General features: G+C 38.5%; 1 protein-coding gene across 1 annotated transcript in view; it reads right to left on the minus strand.

The window, feature by feature from the left end:
- LOC126368574 ((11Z)-hexadec-11-enoyl-CoA conjugase-like) overlaps nt 1-9,750 on the minus strand; it is a 293,092-nt gene that overhangs the window by 168,250 nt on the left and 115,092 nt on the right. The window lies entirely within an intron of this gene.

Consider the following 9,750-nt stretch of genomic DNA (forward strand, 5'->3'; position numbering starts at 1 on the left):
GGCCGTTAAGATAGGGTTACCACCGTATACCGATTATAATCGGTACACCAGAATAGGCTGTTGTTCAACGTGATTGATTGTATATTTGCGCGAACAAATATGGAGCGCTGAGGTCTCTCATTTAGTTTAAAATTTTAGAGAACAGGCCTGAAGGTCAATCAGTGTTGAAAAATAGAGAAAAACATGGACTTGGGGTCCTAAAGTTTGGACTTGGGGTCTCACAGAATACCAGCGTCGCGGCTCACGCCGCGGCATAAGCTGAGTGAGGACCTTTTATACGGGACACCATCCACTACACATGGGTATGCCGACATGACGTCATATTTAATTTAGGTATAAGTTTCTGTGTTCGTTTTCCATGTTTCTATATAGAAAATATTTCGTGTGAGCGTTGACTTCTGATGTGATATAATTATAATGTGTATATTATGTAATCTGTCTATGGTGTCCTAAGTAATAAATGTTTCTTTCTTTAACTGTTTATTTCTAAAGTATCTGCTGTCGCGAGGCGCTCTATTCCTGGAGTAATCGAGTCGTCAGGATCGTATTTTGTGGGCTAGATATTATGTTTTTGTGAAATGCCAATGTCAAACATTAAACTCACTATTACGTAATTTGTAATGTAAATTTATTAATAAGTCAAGAACCAAAATTGAATTGTTTCGGTCTCTTTTTAAACAGGCTTAAATTAAATCATTTCCATTTTATTAGCGTACAGTGTGACAGTTGTCGCCTGTTTATACAATAAAAAGGCACTGTGTTAGTTGTTACAGTTATATATAGGTCAAAGATCGGTCCAGCTTATAAAAAAAATCAAACAAGCCCCATTATACTTACTCATGCTATTTGCAGTTCATTTTGTTAGTAAAATGGTGCTGAATCTATTTATTTTACGTTATACTTGTAATTTTCTTTTCCGCCGAAAAGAAAAGAGATGGGTAATAAAAAACAACACTCTCAAAACTTGACATTGGTCATTGACCCGACATAATTAAGTTGACAGTACACGTCAAACGGGTTGCATGTCAGCGAGATGCCTATTTGATTCGCCCGGGTTATTCATCCATTCACTCGTTCATTTTAAAATTAACACCTGTGAATCAAGTTCCTTTCCTTTTTTGTATGACTTTAAATGAAATTAAGAGGTGACTGCAGGAATCAGGACCAATAACTCTTTAAATCAGCTGGAAGTCGTGCACTTTTGCCAACCCTAAAGAAGTATAGGTAGCCACTGTAAGTAGGAGTAAGTCCAATCACAGACCCGTGAGAAATATAGAGATCTTTTCCTTTTCGTATGTCTATAGACTCAATAATTCTATAAATTATTTTCATTCGGTTGAAAGCTTTTCCAAGCATATAATCTTATTCTAAAAAAAAAACCACCGTTGATTAAATATCCTCGTCCGTTTGATGCTTACTCAGCACTTACAGAAGAATAATTGGCAAAGACGATTTTTTTATTTAATTAATTTATTTTCCCCAAATATTGAGCTACTGATTGAGCACATCCCACCAGTAAAAAAAGATAATATTTTTAAGTAAGTACTTATTCATTGACACACCTCAGAACCTTGGTATTTTAAGTATGCAGGGTGTTAGTGACATTGTAACGAATACTGAAGGGGATGATTCAGTCCATGTTTCTGAGTTAATAACAAGTGGAATTTTCCGTCGCAAAATTCATGTTTTTTTAGTCGTCACTTACACCCCGTACAAGTTCGTACAGGTAGCAATACAAATAGGTATGAGTGTTAGAGACACCGCATCGAATATTGAAGGGGATGATTCTGAGTTGATATCAAGCGGAATTTCCTGTCGGAATATTCATGAAACTTTTAGTGTATTTTTTTATTATTTTCACTTCAATAATTTTGCGATGGAAAATTCCACTTGATATCAACTCAGACTCATGGTCTGTATCATCTCTCAAAGTTTTCGTTACGATGTCACTGACATTATGTTTAATCACTATTCATGAGCCTTGTGTGCCCATTTACAAATCACGCATGATCACACAAGCAATTTGCCCTTAATATTATTGTGTTTTTGTTTGTACCTTTTTATTATAAAAAAAAAACATGGGAGCACTTTGCATGAATAAAAGAAACGAAGGATAAAATCTTGTAAATCAAATTGCAAATAACATGATAATAATTCAATTTCTAAACATAATGTGGAATGGATTGAAGGGCCACACCCGGTCGTAGCGTGAAAACGAATGATACGAGCCGATACGTGTTTTATATTCAAAACATTATGGTATTTATGTAACTGAATAGATCCTTTGTTATTTTGTTTAATATGCTTTTTAGAGCGTATTTTTCCATAGTTTAGTTTTTAAACATATATTTATATGATTTTGAGGTCTTAGGCCAGGCGCGCACTACGAGTTTTTCCCCGCGCGGCAGAAAAGAGCAGCGGCATAATGTCGCACTGTAATACTGCGCTGCTGCGTTGGCTCTGCCGTCAAGTGCGCGCATTACAATTTAAAACTGTTTGGTACAGAATTACAGTGCGACATTCTACCGCTGCTTTTTTCTGCCGCGCGGCGAAAGACACGTAGTGCGCGCCTGGCCTTATTTGTTAAGATAACGTGTTTCCGGTACGTGTTTTATGCAAAATTTGGAGATAAAGCCTATCCGGAACATGTTTGAGAACAGTTATGTTTCAATTCAACGTAGTTATCGAACAAACACAAGAAAATCCGCAAGTAAAAGCCTAGTAATACATATTTGAAATGTGCAAACTAAGTCCTTTCATTTCATACGCAACACAATACTATACCATGTTTTTAACAATATTTCGTATGGTATTGTGTTTTGGTAAATGGAAAAGACTTTTGATCATAAAACCGAAATATATTAATTTAATGACTTCGTCCAAATACAGTAGCTATAGCTAGTCAACCGTGTCTACAATTTAAATGCAAACGTAACCAAACTCTCAAAGCGAAAGCTCTGTTTTCTCTTGTAACACGATTTTTTGCAGATAATAATATGCTTCAGATACACCTCCACCAACCCGCAGTGGAGTAGCGTGGTGGAGTACGCTCCATACCTCCTCCGGTTGATTGAGGGACGGCCTGTACCGGGCAGCTGGATATTAAAGGCTGTTTATATAACTGTGCTTCAAATGTCATTAATCAGGTACTTGGCCGGATATTATCTGATCACACCTAAACCGTTTTGGATGAAATTTTGCACATAGACAAAACGAAACCCAGAAATATGTACTTTCTAAACATGCAGTCTTGAAAGTTTCTAGCTACAGATAAAAGTGTAATTGGCGATGACGTTATTAGTTTTAGTAATTAAATAATTGTAAGGAAAAATTTATTTACATCTTAAAAAAACAAAATAATATGTACATACAAAACTCCGCCCCCCGCCCTCGACACCGCTCTAAGTCTGGTCAAATCTGAACCAACAGCCGCGCCGATGAGTCGCTCAAGAGCTAGCTTGGCCCCAACCTCGTCCCAATCCCTCTGCACTCTGGAATGTTCAGGTACCCTCGCGTCCGGGAACGAAGCCGACCATTCTATTAACGCGTCAGCAACAAAAGTAAAGGAATGCTAGCCTCGTCCCTATGGGATGATAAAATTTTAGAGACGAGGTCAGCAGACCCATGCGCCGACGAAAGAAACGCCGGTATAAGTACTTAAATCCCGCACGCGACGAACACACAGCCCTCCGTGACGAATTGGTAAAGAAGCTTGAATCCATTGCTCCCCATTTAGGGATACATTTAAAATGGCCTCAATGGTGCAGTTTAACACGTCGTCGAATGACGAGATATTATCGGGGCATAACCAAGTTGGGGTCGTTCTCAACAGGCAGGTGATCTAGGCACCGCAAAGAACATTCGCAGCAGAATCAGGGCCACGTGCGCGGAAATTCTGCAGAGTCGCTCTCGAGCGAGGAGCAAGAGACATCTTCTGGCCTTCATGGCTACAGGAATAGCCTCTGGGAAAATAAATGAACCAAGAAGATTGAAAGACTTTGGGAGATAGTTGTTTAAGACCGGGAAGTAAGGTCAAGAACATTGGAAGGAAAGAACCGGAGGTGGGAAAGCAGCAAAAAATACTCACATGTGGACGTGTTTACCTCCAGCCCTGAGCTGTTTGAATCGGGGAAGCAGTGTCTGCAAGTCTTGCTATACCTCATCCGGCTTTCCCCCTATGGTACCATCATCAAGGTACCATATGTTCAGCGGTGATTTTTAATTTTTGTTGTCCCGTAATTTAATAAAAGAGTAGGTATCTAATATCCGAATTTAGATCTAATAAATTCAGTAGTACTTGCTTTTTATGTCTATCTTTAAAATTTATTTCTGGTAAAAGTGAGCGAATGAGTGAATCCTTAGAGTGAAATTAAACAATTTTCGCCGAAATTACTTACCGTGTCACAAGTCATAACTCAAGGGCAATATTAAATTGAAGCAAGATGATGTTTATTTATTAAATTTCCCTTATTTTGCAAATATTAATTTTCTTTAAATTCGAAAGTGACGAGACCACAAATTGTCCTAGAAAAATATGTCTTCTTAACATGTTTTAATACTTACTTAAATTTAAATTGGAAGTTTTAGGTACTTAAGTAAGTACGCCATATCTCTTCAAACGCCATAGCTGTGGCTGTAAAAGTAATTTCACTTTTTAAAGTAATTACTTACACGATAATTACAAAAGACAACCCTGAGATTCAAACATTTGAAATACAAATTCGAAATTGATAAAGTTGGTGAACTCTGACGGTTATTCATAAAGAGAAATAATATTAGGGAAGTGGTAGAGTTAAAAGCTTTTTGAAGGCTTAAACGAGCAGATGATCTTCCTTGTAAATGACGACCGTCTAGTGCTTCCTCCTCTCCTCTTTAAAAAAAATATCTAGCCCATCACATACAAACTTCTTAAATTCGTAAATTAAAAATATAAAATATATAATATAATATGATTGTGTATAAAATCTAATAAGCGGACCCTCTGGCAACGGGATAACGCTAAAAAGATTATGTATATTTTTCAAATAATAAAGACAGATATACGTTTCCAAAGAAACCCTTGCTCGTATGAATGTTCGCCTCGCCCTGATTGTTATAAAACAAACAGCTATTAAGCGAAATTTCACTTTTTCTAAAAATTACATAAGTAAGTACAATATCATTTGAAGTTGTTTACTCCATGTCACATCAATTATCACACAATAACCGTCACTTTTACTTGAATCATTGAAACATTTCTTCACAGGATTGTTGCAAAATTGTGGGAAAAGAAAATAAGTCGCTTTATTGTCTCCATTAACATTAAATAGGCACTTACTACAGATTATGAGGCACATTACAGAGCTTACATCATTCCTTCTAGGTTGTAAATTAAACCTCTACCTATTACAGGCAAACTTGTTGCTGGCAGCTTATCCTGATTATTTGGAATGTTGTTGGGGCGGAGTAGGCCAATATTGAATAGTTTCGCCCGAGTTTCGCGCGTCGTTAAATTGGCTCCCTATCCGACTTCGCCGTGATGTGCACATTCTTTCCTTCCTTTACAAAATTCTCTATGATCCTGGTACCCCTTCCTATCTACGCTCCCGTTTCCACCTCCTGCCCCCTCCCTCACGATGTCCTGTCTGTATTACCTATATAAACTGTGATATTAGTGGTGATACTATGATAACGATAATGAACGGTTAGCCCCATAGTATAGTTCGCTTAGGCACATAGTGATATGTCTATTACCTCCCGAGATCCATGTTACACGACCGACATGATCCTTTGAGTAGATATTATGGTATTATGTATGACATGCCCGGGAACGGGATTAGCACTGAGTGGTACAACGGTAGGGACAAGAATAGTTTTCGAACGAAACACGGTCCTCACGTACATTCATAATCTTAATAACCAAAATCATCGTGTTTCACGTAGGTATAAGCCAAATTTTAGAAACTCAAATCGTATTATGAGTATTTCATGGCAAATTAAAACGTACTTACATATTACATAAAATTTCATATATCAGAACAGAACAGCCCTTCAGAGCTCCCCATTTGTCTGGACAATTAATAATGCCATCTGAGGCGAACCTAAATTAACATAGGTACCATAATATTTGTATTTAACATATATTTCTTAAGGTTAGAGGATCTCAATGGCCCGATTACTCTAGCCATAGAGGCAGCCAATCAGCTCGCGACACCAAACACTTCAGGACCCCGATACCGACCCCGCCGGCGTGGTCGACGATTTCCCTCAATCAGCGCTTATCGCTATCGACCCACTAGGGTCGTTTATTTCTTTCAAATATTTTTCCTCTCAGACGATGCGATGCCCTGAGCCGAGGTTCGCGCCCAACTGGGCACCCTCAGGTCTGTTGTCTTAACATTGTACCGGGTAGGGGCCTTCAGCGCACCCCATTTGTCTGGCTAAGTAGTTCATGCCATCTGCGGCAAATCTACAAAAAGTCTCGTCAAAAAGAAACTCAGGGTTTTAACATTGATTTCTTTATTAAGGGATTATTATTAACTTTCGTTTTAAGGAGCATTGAAATAAGCGAGGTTAATTGCTCTCCATAGGATTGAAGTATTCACTAAAACAAAAGAAGCATGTCGAACAGAAGCCACTATAAGTCCAGCTGCAGTTTAAGGGCTGTCTCAGACAGACTGCATTTGAATTGCCAGCCAGCTGCAAAATAACAGTTTAGATGCAGTTTATCTTATTGCCACAGGTTCATTTCACGGCAAAAGGATACCTTGAAGCTTAATTCATGCAGAAGCAGTAGGTTACTGGTAACCTACTGCTTTTCCTTTTGCTTTTGCTACTGCGTTTGCTTTTCCTATCGGGAAATTCTTAAAAAAAATCATTTACTGTTTCTTTTAATTATTTTCAGTTCCATACTTTTGCGACGGAAAATTCCACTTGATATCAACTCAGAATCATAATCCGAATCATCCCTCAAAGTTTTCGTTACGATGTCACTAAGATCCTGTATACAAACTTCGGGTATTACCCGGGGTAATACCCGGGGTATTACCCGGGAAAACAAAGAAAGAAACAGTAAATGATTTTTTTTTATGAATTTCCCGATAGGAAATTCCACTTGATATCAACTCAGTATCATGGCCTGAATCATACCCCTCAGTATTTGTTACGGTGTCCCTAACACCCATACCTATAGCAACTTGTATGTTGTATAGCTACCTGCATGTACTTGTACGGGGTGTAAGTGACATTGATGATTCTGCTCATTATTCTGATTTAACATGAAGTGGAATTTTCCATCGCAAAAGTGTAGAATTGAAAATAATTAAAAAAATATAAAAAATAATCATGAATTTTGCGTCGGAAAATTCTACTTGACATTGACTCATTATGGTCTGAATCAACCACCTTAGTATTCATTACAAAGTCTCTAGCACTCTGTATAGAGCTCACTGTCGCCAGATCTTTGTGTACAGGGACATAGTGTTTACCTGCAAGCTGGGAATACCTACAAAGTCGATGATTAATTAAACTATAACTTTGTCTTGGAACGCTCCTATTATTTTGGCCAAGTAGTTAATGCCCTCGAGATTAACCCTCAATAAGATACAACACATACAACATAACATAAGACATGTCAAAAAACCTCTTTTTATGCACAGAGCTTAACTAACCGTAAACAGTAATGTATGTATACCCGAGTGAGAAAGTGCATATGAACGATGGTGAATGTGATGGGGTTTTGATTTTGAACTGTTGTTTAAAAAAAATAACAAAAAAAGTAAATAGTCTTCTTCTATCGTGTGGGTTGTGAAGTGAATTACCAACCTCATCAGGGTTATTATTGAGCCGCCAAAGGCCCCTGATATGGCTCATGTAATGACTACTTACTTACATCAGTAAGTAGTAACCGGGACCAACGGCTTAACGTGCCTTCCGAAGCATGCATCATCTTACTTTTGGACATCAGGTGATCAGCCTGTAATGTCCTAACCAAAGTAGGGATCACTTAGTGATTTTTGTGATATATATCCCCGCCGGGTTTCGAACCCGGGACCTTAGGATCGTGAGCCTAACGCTCAACCACTGGAAAACGGAGGCCGTTATAGTCATAGTTTAATAGTTAGCCGTGGTCCCATGCCATGATAAACAAACTCTTAGGACAAATTGCTATTCGACCACGGCAATCTCCTTAACATCATCGGAAGAATGTTGGAGAATTTGTTTTATTTTGGTTTTAGTTTTCAAACTTATATTTGTATTTAAGTATATTATTTTGGGGTCTTATCTGTTAAGATAACGTGCTTATTTTACGTGTTTTATGCAATTTTTTTTTTTGTGGTCACCCATCCTATGACCGACCTTTGCGAAAGTTGCTTTACTTCAACAATCGCAGACCGAGCGCGTTAACCGCTGCGCCACCGAGCTCCTCAAAAAAAAAGTTTTCATCTCGAGCTCCTCCGTGCTTCGGAAGGCACGTTAAGCCGTTGGTCCCGGCTGCATTAGCAGTCGTTAATAACCATCAATCCGCACTGGGCCCGCGTGATGGTTTAAGGCCCGATCTCCCTATCCATCCATAGGGAAGGCCCGTGCCCCAGCAGTGGGGACGTTAATGGGCTGGTGATGATGATGCAAAATTTGGAATTAAAACGTATCGGGAACATAATATAATAATATGTACATATTTGTAATGTACAATAAAAAAAGTGAAGTTAAGCCCTTTCATTTGATACTCAACACTATACAATTGGAAGAAAAGAATGATTTTTAACATTGATTTTAGCGTGACGTCACATAGTCCCTGCCATCAGACATATTAAGACGATTCTAGTGACATTTATTTATAAAATTCTGACAAGTGATTGAGAAGTTAGGTGGTAACAGACGTGCATACACACATACATGCACGCTCTTAAAAGTAAGAAACAAGAAAATATTTCTCTGAAATCCTTCTGAATAGTGATGTACTTACTTATCTCTCTTTCTGTCTCTTTGTTTAAGAGCTGCGCTCTTGTCGGTGGAGTAATCGCCTTCATTACTCCATAGATAGGGCGTGTAGAACGGTGGTTGCCCCAATCGCAACGATGTACTTACTTATATTTTTAACTATTTTTTTTTAATCGTATCTAATCTAAAGGCGCGGCTGTAGTTTCTCCCAGACAGCAACACATTTTTATTCCGATGTCGCCGGTCTTCATATAATTCCATTTGCGGTGAGCCTATTGTGTCTGTAAATCGTGTCACGCAAACAAAGTAGCTTATGAATTCTGAACGACTTAAATAAATACCTAAATACTTTTTCTTTAAATACGTATCGCTTTTGGGATTTCCTTTATCGCGATAAATATTTTATGTTCGTGCCTGCAAAGTAGCTACTTAAAACCAAATCCCCATCCCCCTAGCATTATCCCGATTTTCACAGGGACCGCTTACCTAACCTGAAGATTTGACAGGTCCGGTTTTGTATAGAAGCGACTGCCTGTCTGACCTTCCAACCCGCGAAGGGAAAACCAGCCCAGTACAGGTTAGGTCACATACCTCCGAAAATACATTTCTCGGGAATGTCAGTTTCCTCACAATGTTTGCCTTCACCGCTGAGCACGTGATAATCATTTATGATCGACAAATGAATTCGAAAACAAATTCGACAATCATTGGTTTAGGCCTGTGCTGGATTCGAACCTGCGACCTCAAACTGAGAGGCAAGCGTTCTACCAACTAGGCTACCACGGCTACGTAAAACTAAATCCGTCTCCAAAAATACTGAGTCTGTTC

The sequence above is a fragment of the Pectinophora gossypiella genome, chromosome 7, assembly GCF_024362695.1.
Source record: "Pectinophora gossypiella chromosome 7, ilPecGoss1.1, whole genome shotgun sequence".
In the NCBI taxonomy this organism is placed as follows: Eukaryota; Metazoa; Arthropoda; class Insecta; order Lepidoptera; family Gelechiidae; genus Pectinophora; species Pectinophora gossypiella.